At 34.3% G+C, this 17,310-nt stretch overlaps 1 protein-coding gene across 1 annotated transcript in view; it reads left to right on the forward strand.

Moving 5' to 3' along the window:
* Positions 1 to 6,505: 6,505 nt before the first annotated feature.
* The window catches only part of LOC127717865 (uncharacterized), a 269,710-nt gene continuing 258,905 nt past the window's right edge, over positions 6,506 to 17,310 (forward strand). The window contains exon 1 of the mRNA XM_052223728.1: positions 6,506 to 6,544. The gene's annotated coding sequence lies outside the window, so the exon portion shown is untranslated. The remainder of the gene's footprint in view (positions 6,545 to 17,310) is intronic.

A 17,310-nucleotide genomic window follows, 5' to 3' on the forward strand; every position in this document is an offset into this window, starting at 1 on the left:
AACAACACCAATATTAAAAAATGAAAACATTAAATGTAATTATCTATAAATATTTCGGATAACAGATATCTTTCATCAGTATGATTATGATGTAAACTGAATCATATCAATCTATTCTGATTTAACTATAACTATCTTGAAATTTATACAATTAAAACAATTAAAACCGAACACAAAAACACTTGTAAAATGACGTAGGTTATATAGCTATTTATAACAGATACTGCATAGATATGCTTCAAATAAAAATAGTAATGTGCGATATGAACTGGTACAATTCTAAAATTTCAAAGGTGACGACAGTTAAGATGTTACAACAACGACTGCGTGGAAATACATTCCCAATGAACAGCACTGACCGATCTAAGCTGGTATAATATTTCAAATTTGACAACGGTAAAGTAATTACAACAGAGGCTGCGTATTTAAACATCCCAAATAAATAGCAGTTTGATAATGATTCAAAAAAGATAATAATAAATTTTGACAAAGGTTGAGTAATTGAACGTGACTGCGTACTTGTACATCCCAAATGAATAGAACCCTGCGATTTAAACTGGTATAATACAAGAATTTTAGAGTTGACAAAGGTAAAAAAATAGCAACAGAGACTGTGTAGTAATATGTAATATAACCCAAATGAAAAGCACTGCGCGAATTAGAACTACACCTTTTCATTTATCCCATTTGGTGCCAAAGTTTTTAATTTTCTTATCCAAAATCTTTCCCGAGTGAGTCTATCCTCCCTAGACCAAGCAGTGTTGTTGTCTATGATTGTAATGGTCAGTCGATTGAGATCTGCCTTAGTGTGGCCAGAAATCTCAAATGTCGACTGAGTGGAAGGTCTGGCTTGCATTCATAGTCGCTACGATGGCCGTTCATTCGTTTGTGAAATGGCTGTTCTGACTCGCCAACATACTGTTTACCACATTTACACTGTAGAAGATACACATCATTTGTAGTCTTGCAATTAACATTGCAAAATATGTTGTATTCCGTACCAGTGGAGTAACTGTTAAAAGTCTTGGTATTCAGTATTTGTTTGCAAGTTAGACATCGTTTGTTTCCGCATCCCTTGCAAGAGCCCACAGACGAAGATCCTGTTTTAGATGATAAATCAGCTCTCACCAGCAAGTCTTTAAGGCTATTGAGCCTACGAAAAGCCAGTACAGGTGGCTCGGGAAAGATTTTGGATAGTTTAGGATGTTTTTCGATTTCTTTCCAATTTTCGCGGATTAGGTGTGATAACTTGTCAAATTTGGGATGGTAAGTCAGCACAAACGGCACTCTCTTGTTGACCTTTGTGTCTTTATATTGTAAAAGTTCATCTCGGCTGATGTTGGTAGCACGAGAGAAACCTTTATCAATGTCTTTTCTTTTGTAGCCCCGATTTTTTAGGTGACCGCGAAGTTCTTGTAGTCGCCTTTTTGCAGTATCGTTGGTGGAGCAAATCCGTTTTATTCGTATGGCCTGGCTGTAGGGAATGCTCTTGGTGCAATGTTTAGGATGGCAACTCAAAGGAGAAAGATATTGATGTTTGTCTGTGGGCTTGCAATACCGATCTGTAAATATGATTCCATCCTTCACTTGCGTGGCAGTGTCAAGAAATGTGCTCTTAGAGTCAGAGATGTCATAAGTGAATAATTTTATTGAGGGATGAGTATCGTTGGCATGTTGAATGAACAAATTAAGTTGTTGTTCAGTATTATCCCACTTCATGTCAATATCGTCGATGAATCGGAACCAAGAGAGAGGTTGATAAAGAGAAGAACTGAGAATTCGCTGTTCTAATTTCCCCATAAAAATATTGGCATAAGACGGGGCCATCTATGTTCCCATTGCTGTTCCATTAACTTGGAGAAAGTGTTCACCATTGAATGTGAAGTTATTGCATTTCAATACCAAAGTTAGAAGCTGGACTAGACATTCAGTAGGTGGATGCAAGGTGTTGCGGGAGCTCCAGACTTCCCTACTGGCTTCAATACCATCGTCATGGGGGATGTTAGTATAGAGAGAGGTAACATCAAGTTTAAATCGCAGGGTTCTATTCATTTGGGATGTACAAGTACGCAGTCACGTTCAATTATTCAACCTTTGTCAAAATTTATTATTATCTTTTTTGAATCATTATCAAACTGCTATTTATTTGGGATGTTTAAATACGCAGCCTCTGTTGTAATCATTTACTTTACCGTTGTCAAATTTGAAATATTATACCAGCTTAGATCGGTCAGTGCTGTTCATTGGGAATGTATTTCCACGCAGTCGTTGTTGTAACATCTTAACTGTCTTCAGCTTTGAAATTTTAGAATTGTACCAGTTCATATCGCACATTACTATTTTTATTTGAAGCATATCTATGCAGTCTCTGTTGTTAATAGCTATATAACCTACGTCATTTTACAAGTGTTTTTGTGTTCGGTTTTAATTGTTTTAAATGTATAAATTTCAAGATTGTTATCGTTAAATCAGAATAGATTGATATGATTCAGTTTACATCATAACCATACTGATGAAAGATATCTGTTATCCGAAATATTTATAGATAATTACATTTAATGTTTTCATTTTTTAATATTGGTGTTGTTTTGTACACTTTTTAGGCGTTTATATATATATATATATATAGCCTACGGCGCTACATTGCCGTTTAACACATCCTAAGTTACTAAATTGCTCTTTGACACATACTACGGCGTAATATTGCCATTTGAAACAGCCTACGGCGCTATATTGCTCTTTGACACAGCCTATGTCGCTAGAAGGTCACTTCACACAGCCTAGGGCGTTATATTGCCTTTTGATCCTTAACCTAATCATAAACCTACCCCAGCCCTAACCCTTATCTCTAACCTTAATTCTAACCCTAAACCCTAACATTAACCCTACATTTGACCCTAATACCTAACCATAGCCTAGGACGCCAGATTACCATTGGACACAGCATATACGGCGTTATATTTCTATTTGACAAAGCCTATTCCAGTAGATTCTTATTTTTGGCAGCCTTACGACGGTAAATTTCCCTGTTACACTTACCATGGTGCCAGAGGACCGTATAGATTCCAAAGTCAAACAGCACTAGGCGTTATATTGGTCTTTGTAAAAGCCTAGCTATGGCGACAGATTGATCATAAATCAGTGTCAGTGTATCGATATGTTGATGTGTCAATATGTCGATGTGTCAATAAATATGTCGATGTGTCGATGTGTCAATGTGTTAATGTGTTAATGTGTCAATATGTAGATGAGTCGATGTGTCCAGATTAGCCATTAAATGTAATGCCAATTCACTCATTAATAATCTGCTGATGAGAACTATTTCTTCCCTATTCTCCAATTGATCCTTTGAAGGGCAATAGGAATAAGATACTAAAATATAAAGAACTAAGATACTATCTGTATTAGCTTTAATGTTTTAACTGGTGGTTATGGTCATTGCCAAATTCTTATTTGTTGTCACTTTAAATAAACAACTAAAAATTTACTTTTGCAGTTTGACCCCAAAACATTATACAACGTTCAAATTTGCCACTGTCAAATGCATGAAATGTAAGTAGTTTTTAACATAAATATGTAGCTAAATTTAGTTTAAAGACTAAACATGTCAAGTTAATAGTAATAATATATCTACGTGTGTATATAAGTATATACATTAGAAAATTGACCAATGTGGACCCTATTTTCGCAATTCCATGGATTGCTTTGTATAGCCTACAACTCTAGACAAAATATCTTTATTGGGATCAAGTTTAGAGTTTGAGTCAAGCTGGTTAAAATTAGGAAAAAAGCGTTTTTCTTGCATTCATAAGGGGATTTCTAATATTAGTTGATTTGGAAATGAAGAAATGACATACATGATAATAAAAATGATTGTATATGTCTATGAAGTTCTCAATTACTCGAAAAGCATGCCAGCTGAGGTGTTTCAGAACATAGTATAGTCACAAATCTCAAACTATTTAAAGCATGGCTCACATAAATAATTTCTTTACAGAAGGTAATCAAAATGGACCAAACAAGTCAAAACTAATACATATTATTGTAAAAGTGCCAAATAATTTATACACAATGTTGTGTTGACCTAACATTTACCTTGTTTAACTACATTTAGAGGTAAACTGCCAACATACACATCGTTGAAATGCTATAAATAGATAATTGTATGCAAGTACAATAAGCTAAATCAGCTTTTGACCATGAAATCTTCTTTATCGCCGCAATATAATGTCGGTGGCATATCATATCATATCATTGTTGTAACATACCCACCGGTCCGTCCGTCAGTAATACATAAGGGTGTATAGTTTGTACGTCTTATTCTTCAGTATTACAGTATTACATTTTTCAAGCTAGACCTTCCATAATCTGCAGGTTGTTCTCAACTATACTAAAGGGGTTCATAGTGTTACGATTTTGATTTTTCTCATACTTTTCCACAAATGGCAGGTTGTTGAAGTCTTTCATTTCTTTTGTTAGATTTTGCTTGCGGGGTTCATGTATTTTACGGCTTACTACTATAGATTTCCAGCTTTAACTTTTATTTTATGCTGAGTAATTGTACAATTAAAAGGGGGGTATCATCTCAGGATTTTGTTTTTTTTTCACAAATGACAGAATGTTGAACTTTGTATTTTTCTGTGAAATTCTGCATACAGAGTACAAGTTTGTCGGACTAACTCTTCCTACAGATTTCAAACTTAAACTTTTATATCATACTGGGTAATTTAATCATTTGTTTTATTTTCTTTAAGTTTTCCACTTATAACATATTGTTTAACCTTTAAGGCATAGCATCCAACGTTTCTTTTACATCAACCTATTTCAAATAATTGTACTTCAACATCACTTTTGACTCAGTCCAACTTTTGAAGCACTGGCATCATCCTTCATTTTGTCTAGTTTGGAAGAGTTAACTTGATTGCAAATATGTTTTAAAGAGATGTTGGGTAAATTTAAAATAAGACAGCAATCCAACGATATCTAAATGTGAACATACGGGTTTTCACCCCAAAAAAGGAGTCGATATAATAGGTTGAGTTAAATATTCCCCAAGTCTTAAAAGTTTCTAGTTTGATTTTACCGGAATGTCAAAGATCTACCATCAACGTCATATCAGTCAAAATTAAGATATAAAAAGGATAATTACAGAAAAGTTTAAGTTTCAGATATTAACATCATTATGCGGTGATTGGACTTTTTTCTTTCTTTTGTAAGATCTTTCTTAGTTTAAGCAGTTGAATAATTAAAAGCACATCAAATATCTGCCAATAAAAATGCGTTTACCTAGAACTCCTTTCGCAGAGTATTTTTTCTCAAAAATGTACAAGAAGGAAACTACACACACCAAACAAATATACTTGAAAGAGTAACACTTGCATTCATGACGAACATTGTATTGAAGGACATTTGTTAAAATTGATATATATTATTTGAATACTCTAATGTACAATTTTGACCAATAATCCGATTAAACTTTATAAATGAAATAGATACAAACTAAAATGACGGTGTTGTTTTTAACACAATCATACAAACAAACAACGGTATGGATTTTACTCATTGTTGAAGGCCGAAAGGTTGCCTATAATTGCTTACATCCACTGCATTTGAACTTTGGTGGATAGTTGTCTCATTTGGCAATCATACCACATCTCCTTATTTTTATAATGTAAAGAAAATAAATAGAATGTCTGCTGGAAAAAAAAACATCTAGAGAAACACCAGAACCCTTACAATTCTTCCGAAAAAAAGAAAAATGTTAATACGCTGGTGAGTCAGAAAAGAATCCCCTCTCAATATTTGAGCATTTAAGTATTACCCCAAAATAGGAAATGGCCAACCTCAAATTTTGATGTCAATAGGTTTTTTTTTACCCACTGCACGGTACTTTGTGGTGCGGAACGGAACAAAAGGGATATAATAACCCATTGGTGATTGTCCGAACCTGTTTAGGATTATGTATCCTTTTATTACTTCAATGCTTAACATGAAAATTTAATAGAAAATCGACAGCCTTTCCCCCTGTACTCTTATATATGACAAGTGTGTACCTAATAGATATAGAAAATAACTGCAGTGATTTCCTAAAGATATTTATTAAATCAAGTACAACTATGGGCATATTGAAGTACACCATTCAGGGTGCGCTCGACTTTAGTGACTCAGCACGAGGTTATTTGAATTGTAAAGTTTTTTTTTATGACTTTTAGTAAACAATAAACGCAAATACAGCATGGACAAGGAAATGAGGCATTAATGTTTAAAATTTATAACAAAAATCTCTGTTTTAAAGTCTATGGATTTTCTGTAAAATCTTGGCTTGATTTGCCATAAAATCCCTATTTTCTATTAAATGCAATGAAACAATATCCCTTTGGTACATATACAAAATAGCATGTCTCTTTTATTTAGTTTTTTTTTTGCTGCTTGAAATTATTGCACTTTGTAAATTTCGTAATACGAAGGGCCCTCGACCTTGAACTGCGTCATCTATGAATGAATGTTGTTGTACAGGTAAACGATCGGGATGGCCGTTAGAACGGTGAGTAATATATATATATGTTACAGTGCATTTTAGTTTACAAATGATTGTTGATTGATAGTTGTGCAATGTATCTGAACGAACTGCAATTATTGTGAATTTATTATACACTTATTTTGATTACGGTTCTTCATAACAAACGAATAAACATGGCTGTGTCTACATCTTTTATAACTCTGATACTTATAATTAACAGTGTGCAGTTTGACGGGTTTAAGCCAAGCCTCCACTAGATATACAAAAGCTGAATGCATTTTGTGTTTCAGAAACATTTTTTTTTTATTGTTGTTGAGCATTTTTTTCATTCTTGCGAAAGGTGCAAAATAAAATAAGTTCGGTGAAACTTAGAGATGCGACCCCTCTCAGGTAACAATTGTATTGTATTGTAGTGATTGATTTGGACACAAGGAGGATAATAGTTATCTACACAACAATAGATGATTTAACAGGTCGGGAACTCTAGATTTTCTGACGTCAGTATAATAATTACTAGAACTAGAAAAAACTAAAGACTACTTGAAATGTTTATGGTGATACACAGCTTGGGTTCGTGTTTCTCAAACTGTTTTTTATGCACTGATGCATTATGTTGATAGGTTTGATTAGTTGGTCAGTTCTTCTTCCATAGGAGTTTGCATGTCCAATTAGTAGTTTCTGTCTCGGTGTTACACAGGTGCTCCTAGAACGGAGGAAATAACTCAGAGAAGAAGAAGAAATAAAACATTTCTTTAGTGGTGCGAGTTTGTAGTATTTTTTTTTCGAGTGGTTCGAGTTCTGTCTCTGTGTAAAACGGGTGCTCCGAGAAAGGAGGAATTTACTAAGAGAAAAACAATCTAAAGATTAAACACATTTCTTCGAGTTTGTTAAGGGGCCTCGGTGGCCGAGTGGTCTAAGTAGTTACTACTGTAATCACTAGCCAGTCAACACTGAGGTTGCTCGTGAGGGTGCACTCGACTCCAATCTTTATTGACTAGGATTGTCAGTTTTCCTATCGAAGGTCGGTGGTTTTCTCCGGGCACTCCGGCTTCCTCCACCAATAAAAACTGGCCGCCACGAAATAGCCCAAAAGCAGTGCTTAAAAATGGCGTTAAAACACCAAAAATCAAAATCAATCGAGTTTGTTATATTTCTTTTTTTTTAGTTGTGCGAGTTTGATAAAGTGATGCAAGTTGTAATAAATAGATATATTTAATGAAGGTAAACATGTCTTTGAAAAACTTACTCAATGAACTACAATGCATTGTGGGCTACTACGAGTTTACTACCACATAAAACACGTGAAACTAGTGGGGAAAATGTCAACCTATATGGTGTCTGGGACTCTCATGATACATATTTTTGTTCAGCCAATGTAATAAATGTAAAATATTTAACATACTAATCAATTTGTATGCTCAGATTAAAAAAAATATAATAATTGTTTATTGGTTACACGATTCATCTTTCTTTTTCGCCTGGTAAAAGTAGTTGAACAGGTTGTGTCCATTGTTCTGCATTGTTCCTGTGCATTAATTTCACATGAAATAGTGAAATTTCCAATGAAGTGACCAATGTTCAGTATAAAAATCATTTGAGCTCTTTGAAACCGGTCAATGCAAATAAGAAGATGTGGTATGAGTGCTAATGAGACAACTTTCCATCCAAGTCACAATGTGTAAAAAGTAAGCAATTATAGGTCAAAGTACGGCCGTCAACACGGAGCCTTGGCGGTTTGAAGGAATGGGTTACATGCCTCTCTATATATTTGCTCTTGGATTTTTTGGGGTATCCTGTATAATGCCATTAAAACACTACTGCTTCGAGAAACATAAAAAAAATGTGTTATAAAAAGGGGGGACGGTAAATAGCTTAACATATTTTGTTCACTTTTTTCCGTAGATGAAGTCCTTCTGTTGCCAATTGTATCCCAAAAAAAACAATGAAAAGCGAAACCGATCCATTACAGACTTACACCAGGCCATTATGAATGAGCCACGCCATTCTGAACGAGCTGGGCCTTTAAGGATTTGAATTTGTTATCAATTTAAATACATATTAAGGGAAAATATAGTATTATGAAATTAAGAGTTCCAAATAAAAAATATTTTATTTGAGCCATATGAAAAATTAATATCTTTCGATAAAATCTTTTTAGAATAAATAAAGATGAAAAGATGAAACATGGATTACAAGCCAAAATTCTTTCAACTGTTCCATAAAATATATTTTTGCGAGCGGGGTTAATCACTAGATCACCTATACATATTTATACCCCCGCATTTATGGTAAAACGGAGGTATATCGTGACGAGAGTCTGTACGGCCGGTCGGCCGTCGGTCCGTCCGCCCGCCTTATAGTCCGTTCGTCTGTTCGTTCTTCCGGTACGATAGGTTCCCTTTTGTATCAACAACTCCAACCTCTTTAACCACTTATCATAATGAAATTTAACCTCATATTCTTTATTAAACAATGCCATTTTGCACTTCATATTTAGTTGTTGGTCAAAGTTATTATTGGGGTTTCTATTTCCTAAACATGAGATTTGCCATTGCTTCGTATTGTATCCGCAACTCCTTCTAACCCACTTATGATTTAATCAATCTTTCTTAGATATGTTATCATATTAGGCCATTGTGCAACTCATATTTGGTTTAGGGTTAAAATGCTTCATGGAATTCTATAGTAAATATCTCGTTTCAAGATAATGGAAAACCAATCTTTCTGAAAGGTCTTTGTGTTTGTTTGTTAGAGACAAAGTAATAAATACATATCCTTCCTCGATTTAAATGACTTTTTATATCATAAAAGTAGATCCAATATCATTACATCAATTATGTGAAAAACTGGGACATTTTATTGACCCCAACCGATATTTGACACACATTTCAAAAGTCTTCTACTTTTTTGCAAACCTACTCAAAATTTCAGGATCCCTTATTTTCTAATTAACTGAATGAACTCTAAGTTCATCTTATGGGTAATTGTGTTTTTCGCTGTTGTTTCGTTGCTGTCTTGTGGACGAATATCTGAAATCTTCGTTGAATCATCAATAAAATAAATGGGCCAGGCTATATATTTCGGTTATTTAAGCGCTCGTTTCTTCGCTTAGAAACAACTATTCGTTAATCTGAATATGAAACGAATACTTTATATCACGAACTATACATATAGATAAAAAAGTTGAAAAACTCAGAGAAATTGTTTATCCCGTAATGCATGAAAAAATGTGTTGTATAACAGTAAATAACACATATGTTGTCGGGTGATTGTAAACACGTAGTAGTCCATCATGCATTGTTACCCATTTATTGGATTGGTAAAAAACTAAGGTAAGAAATAATGCGTCATACGTAAATAAACATAAAATTATATATTTGAGAAGACATCAGTGTTTCGGACCTGTTTAAAGATTATAACTTATTGACAGTATCAATTATAATTCAGGTGTCTATTTAATACCATCATCTGCAGTGATGAAAAAAGAAGTCCATCAAAATCCCCCAAAAATATTTATCTTTATGAAACTCAAAATCCATGTAGCTTTTATATATATAGTGGAATATAATAAAATTTTCATATTTTACCTTTTTAATAATAAATGTAAATAATAAATACACTGTTGACACGAAGATATGTCTCGACTGATGGACAGGAACATTGCTGGTCAAACTGATAGTAGCGACAGTAATACAATTTGATACAAAATATCAATGATCTGTCACAAGTAGTTCATATCAAACTGACTTAAGAAGCAGAAAACTTAACACTTGATGACGCCAACGCCGCCAGAAAAGCAACACTTATAATGTCCCGCTTTCCGCGACTTTCGTCGCAGGCGAGACAATAAATTCAGGGGATTTAGTATAAACACTCTTCTAATACTGTTCCACTACTGATTATAATCTAAAATAAAAACATAAATGACAGCTTGAAAAAGGTTTTTTGTTTAAAAAATTTTGAGTAATAATAAAAAATAAAAGTATCGTTAACCGCGTCTTTAACCGGACTACAGATCACCCATTTCAACTTGGTAATGATTTCAGTGAAGCAGATCTCATTTAGTCGGTACATTTACGTAACAGTCAGAATTCTCCTTCGTCAAAATTATCTCCCCATTACGCCAGTCAATTTTTACAGTTGTAAAAATGGAAGCCATTGTAGGGATGACGCGCTACCAATTTAGCTTTTGAAAACCGATAAATTTATTCACACAGCACCATTTCTATCCTGATATGCCAGATGTATTTTAAAAGACAAATGTATCTACTAGCTATTGAGCATCATTTAATGTACTTTCCTGCATACAGTCAACTTAAACCTGTTGTCTGATCGGTTGTCAGGTGGAATTTTCGAATGTTCAAAAACTTAAAAAAAAATTCTAATTGAATATTTCGTGGAAGGGCAGACTAAAATTTTTCAGAGGTTTAAGACTAATCACCATAGATAACATACACAAAAAATGAAGTTTTTTTGAAGATATGCATTTTTAATATCCAACTGTAAAGTCTGTCGTCAAGTACATTTCGTTAAAAATTGTTATTCGAACACACCTACTCTGTTGTTATGACTCATTAGAAAGATATTTCACTTGACCCATATATTTCATTCTTTAGTACTGTGAATTTTTAATATTATCCTTTCAACATGTAGCCTTAATATATAAAAATAAGAGAATCTGACGCGAGATGATGTATCAAACATTTTTGCCTTATACGTTTCAAGACAGAATAGTCAACTCAAACACGCCCGAACATGAAAAGGTGCACTCGACTTTCTCTTTTCGGTGTAATTATTGCCCTTTTTGGGAATTTTTTCCCCAAAAAATATCGCCGGGGGCAGAGGTGCAAATCAATGCTTCAGTAAGATCAATCTATTTTCTATCTATGGAATTTTTTTCGGCGGAATTGATGCTTATGCACAAAAAAGATCCAACAGGGTTTGAACCTGCAACAATCTACTATTTTATGAAAATTTGTCTTTAATTTAAAAGTTTACAAATATCTGGAAGCTCTTTACTACAATTCAAACAAAACACGTATATAAGATGCGAAAAATCCTAAATTATGCAACTTTATTAAACTTTTAAAGCCCATAGAAACAGAAGTAAACAATTCAAATATACCAATTTGGCTTTTTTACCTTCTCTCACAAAGAGTTCCATTTCTTTTGTTTAATTTCAACTGGGTTTCCGCCTGGTAATGCCTGAGTTTGAATGATATCTAAACATTTTTTTCGTATATAATATAATATAAAAAAGAATATAAAAAAGAAAGATCACGCTGGCATTTTACAAAAAGCTGAATCAGATACATCCTTCCTATTTTCAGGATTTCGTAAATGGCTTTTAAGGCCCTCTCGGATAAATGTTGGTTTTTTTTGTCACAATTAAATTACCTGTTTCAGTAAAAAATAATCACCAAATAGTTAAAAAATACTGCTTTACTATCTCAATGTTAATGTCATTGTAAGAAAATCGTAGATTTTTGGCAGACGTTCCAAACCAAACATTAAGGCTTTGGTTTTGTCAACGTTTAATTTTAATTTCAAAGCGTTACAATAATCATGGAAGGTATTGAGTTGCGTCTGTAGGTTCTGTGCTGATTCGGCCAACAAGACCGTGTCATATGCGTATGATATAACTGAAAAAACTTAAGGTATAGTTGGAATCCTCTTTCCAGATCTTCTGCCATAGTTTTAAGTACTGCAATGTTTTACTGACTTTCTCAGTTATTCAAAATAAAGAAAACAACAAAGGTGTTCAGTTTTATTCTTGTTGGACACAACTGTCGCAAGCCAAGTAATCGGAATTACAACTAGAATTGCTATTGCAAGCAATAGCGGATGTCACCCCCCTCCCTGTTGCCACTAAGTGGCAGTCATTTTGGACATTTTAAACATTGAATGCACATATCATGCATATATGCATAGCTGTACATCTTGCTGTAAATTTTAAGAACATTTGGAACATTATGAAATTTTACACATGTTTGCCGTTTCCATGGCAAAGCCGCCCATTTTGGAAATTCCAAAGTCTCATTTATAGCTGCAAGTTAACATTTATTTAAAGTTTCGTCAAGTTTGGAACATTTTGATTTTTTTTTTACATTTTTGCTGTTTCTATGGTAACGGTGATTATTTTCAAAATTTAAATGAGATGTCACGTTGGTACATGAGAGGGACCATATCATCAAAGTTTCAATGGGTTTTGGCTTACCATTTTAAGAGAGGAATGCTTCTTTAAAGTTTTTGTAGAATTTTGACATTTTTACTGTAGTTTCCATGGCAACATAGTAGTTCCGATGATTGTCAACATCATCCAAAACCTGTATATAGTCGACATCCATATTGTATTGCAATTCAATGATTTAAAGTTCAAGCATACTCAAATTATTCACCAAACCCGAAAATTTTAATTTTTATGCCCCACCTAGGGGAATTATGTTTTTCGGTCAGTGCGTCCGTTTGTTCGTCCGTCCGTCCGTCCGTCGGTTCGTTCGTCCGGCCGTCTGTCCCGCTTCAGGTTAAAGTTTTTGGTTAATGTTTTTGGTCAAGATAGTTTTTGATGAAGTTGAAGTCCAATCAACTTGAAACTTAGTACACATGTTTCCTATGATATGATCTTTCTAATTTTAATGCCAAATTAGAGTTGTGATCCAATTTCACGGTCCACTGAACATAGAAAATGCTAGAGCGAGTGGGGCATCCGTGTACTGGTGTCTTCCCGATTGTCCCACTTTTTGAAATTACAGGTAAAAATGTAATGAAATTTTGTGGGACAATCGGGAATATGTTTGTGGAACAATTGGGAAGTTTGAATGTGGGACAATCGGGAATTGTTTTGAAAGTTATTAATTTGTTTTTATAGGTTTTACAGGTAACTAATCAATGTAACTTATAAAATATGAAATAAACAAGAACAAATAATATTAACATATTTTGTTTTGCACATAATAGGTACAGTTGAAGTATCATCAAACATAAAATATAATATTAAGCCATGAAATAGCTCATATCATGCACTACTCAATTATACATAAAAGTGTACTTAAGAGGTACACTTAAGCACACATAATAAACAGCTTAATACAATAGAAACACATAATAAACAGCTTAATTCATCAAAGCACACATATGACATGAAGAGCAGATACAATGTTCTATAAAGCACACACAATGCAGAAGGTACAACAATTAAGCACACATAATACATAACATAAACAGCACAACACATCATATGATTGCAAACACTTTAGTCCAAGTGTAACAAATAAGAGGCAATGTTAGCATACTGAAACACACTAACTTAACCATTCTGAAGACGATCTCTAGAGTCTTGTAGGCGTTAATTAAGTTGTGTGTAATATCTTCTCTTTGTTGATCGTATTCCCCCGGCTTGGCACTGGATGAAGGTCACTGCCTGCTCTTCTTTTATAATGTAGGTAGTTACGTAGCGTGTATATGTTTGGGTGTAGTACTTGGATCACCTACTTCATTGTGCTTTGACATCCTTTGAGGTGGTTTGTCGTCCTTGGTCCTTCTGTTTGGTAATGGTTCCATAGCTTTCTGTTGCTTTCGACCCAGTATGTTGTGACGTAGTCCGTAAACGTAGGGGTATTTGCTGTTGAGTCCGGTTTTTCCAGGTCTTCAAGTGCATGGAACCAGACGTCTTCTATTTCTGCATGTGGTACAAGAACTGATGCCCTCCGTATAATGCCTATAATAGTGATTACTGGAATGGATGATTTTGAAGAATTCTGGACATCAATAAGAAAAGTTGTTGGGTTCAGGTGAATCTGACGTTGTGTGCAATAAGTCTTCAGTAGTGTAAAGAATCTTGTGTAAATGTCCTCTTACTTCCCTGGTAAAAGTGCAAAGACTAGTGGAAACATATTTCCATCAACAAGTGCGTGTAGACTGTACAGTGTAAACGAGTTTATACTTTTTTGTTTCTAAATTGCATGCATTATTTCTAAATTTATTTTAAAACTTTAGAAAAAAATGTAATTAAAATTACGGTATGGATATTTGTTTTATAAATAAACGTAACATTATGGATATATTTCATAAATCAGAAATGGTATATTAATAAAGCAAAAGTTAAATAATCTAATGATTTAAAAAAAAAATCATATTTTATTCATTTATTAGATTGATATTAAATAGTAGTTTGAACATGTAATAATTAATTATTGTGTATTTAGCAAAATAAACAACAGTTTCCCTTGTTTGTTTAAGAACATTTTGCTTCGTAAAATAAGGTGGGACAATCAGAACTTTTCATGTGGGACAATCAGAATTCTAAAACTTTAAAAAGTGGGACAATCGGGAATAAACCTCATACATTCTTGTTTCACATGTTTTCGGTTTCCATTGTAATGGCAGCCATTAAAAAAATTCCAAACGGTGTTCTGCGCATCTACATATGGTGCTTCTCATTATGCTTGAGTTTCATCAACATTGATCCAGTATAGTCTTTTACGATTGCCTCGGACATAATAGATGGAAGAATAACAATAACAAGAAAAGAAAAAAAGAATCATCTCGTCATACAGTGTCAAATGCCTTCTCAAAATCTATAAAGGTACAACATTTGACTTCAAACGAGAGAGCAAAACAATGGCTGTTACTGTAATTGTGAATGATTTGAATCTCATAACTATCACAATGATAACAAATATAGCATGTGTGAAATAAAAATATTGACATACAAATAATTGTTATATAAATATTGTAATTTACTAGAGGATGCCCGCGAAATCGCGGTACAATTGGGCAAGTGTTGAAACAAAGAGTGTAGACACAGTAATAAGGTGGACACCGTAAGGATTTGGACACGGTTAATGCATTTAATTCTATTTCTTTAAAGAGATGAAAATGAGGAACATAATGCAAAAGACCCCATTCATCTCAGTTGGATCACAAAAATATACTTCTTGTCGCTAAATTATTCTTCTTGTCGCTAATTTGTTTCTACTTGTCGCTTATTGTCGCTAATTAGTGAGACCCGCCGACTGAGCATGCGCGAAAGCGTATAAGACACGGATCGATAACGGTCTCCGAATTTGGATGTTTTCTCAAAAAGTGGCGTTTTCCGTGGAAAAAAGATGGTTTCGAAGACAAATTTAGGAAGTACAAAACACTACATTTATACGTCATATCATAAATATTTCCGACTTTGTATGGTTTCAGAGGAGTTGCGGCTCAATGAAATCGGTCTCTTCCTTTAGTAGTATAGATATTTGGACAACACGTAAACAAATATGAATAGTTGTTTTTACTAGACTCAAGCTGGCAGCCACTTTTAGCAGCCAATCAAGATAGCAGCCACTCTTTTCCAGCAGCCAATTTTGATGATATGTCTAAAAACCAAAAAACTGTAAAAGACTCAAACGTTCCAAATATCTCAAAATCTTAGTTAGATGTAATTTAACAGCGGAATTTGACAATTTCACGGCTTGTAGTCATTCTCAAAGGATTTCAGTCCGTTCTAAATACCAATAATGATAGCAGTCACTTTTTTTGTTGGCAGTCGTGTTATATATATAATTCAACCAATTTGGAATGAATAAACAAGATGCAATGCACGATAGAAAAGTTACATACATGCTTTCCATAAACTCGGCATCCTCAAATATCAAGTATTTTCGCTGAAATCATTTTTAATATTTATTTTTGTACATATGAAATGAAAACATTTTGATATACTTGTAATGGTTATCTATATTTTAATGTGAACAAGTATTTTCACAAAACCCTTGCGTGGACTATTTTGTACGGCATGCATCATTACCAACTCATTGAATTAAAACTGAAATTTTCCTTGTCAAATGTGCCAGTACAAATAATTGACATATAACTCAAACTGTGGTTAGACGGGCCCGGATCCCAGAAAAATATTTAAGCGGGGAATAACCTACGGCAACACCTTTAAAATGAGCTGGGTCTGGTTCGGAACTTTGCCGTACTTAGTTGCCGAGGAGTACCGAAAGCATGTGTAGTTACATGTAATACGAAAAGTACGTATAAGGACAACTTTGACCCCCTGTGGTGGCCAGACGTATTTTTTTCTATAGCAACAACTTTGAAAATCTACAACTATCGAATGGGTCTAACTCCCAAAAAAACCTTCCAGTGGGTCCTTCCCTAAGTTATTACCTTTCATTTGAGCCATGTCCGGTAGCGAACGTTGCCGTACGAAGCTGGCGAGGCTTATCGAAAGAGTGTAAGGTGGAGACGTATTTTTTTCTATAACAACAACTTTGAAAATCTAGAAATACCGAATGGGCCTAACTCCCAAAAAAACCTTCCAGTGGGCCCTTCCCTAAGTTATTACCTTTCATATAAGCCATGTCCGGTAGCGAACTTTGCCGTACGAAGCTGGCGAGGCTTACCGAAAGAGTGTAAGGTGGAGACGTATTTTTTTCTATAACAACAACTTTGAAAATCTAGAAATATCGAGTGGGCCTTACTCCCAAAAAAAGCTTCCAGTGGGCCCTTTCCTAAGTTATTACCTTTCATTTGAGCCATTTCCGGTAGCGAACTTTGCCGTATGAAGCTGGCGAGGCTTACCGAAAGACTGTAACGTGGAGACGTATTGTTTTTCTATAACAACAACTTTGAAAATCTAGAAATACCGAATGGGCCTAACTCCCAAAAAAACCTTCCAGTGGGCCCTTCCCTAAGTTATTACCTTTCATTTGAGCCATGTCCGGTAGCGAACTTTGCCGTACGAAGCTGGCGAGGCTTACCTAAAGAGTGTAAGGTGGAGACGTATTTTTTTCTATAAC

Source organism: Mytilus californianus, unplaced genomic scaffold (genome assembly GCF_021869535.1).
Source record: "Mytilus californianus isolate M0D057914Y unplaced genomic scaffold, xbMytCali1.0.p SCAF_10, whole genome shotgun sequence".
Lineage (NCBI taxonomy): Eukaryota > Metazoa > Mollusca > Bivalvia > Mytilida > Mytilidae > Mytilus > Mytilus californianus.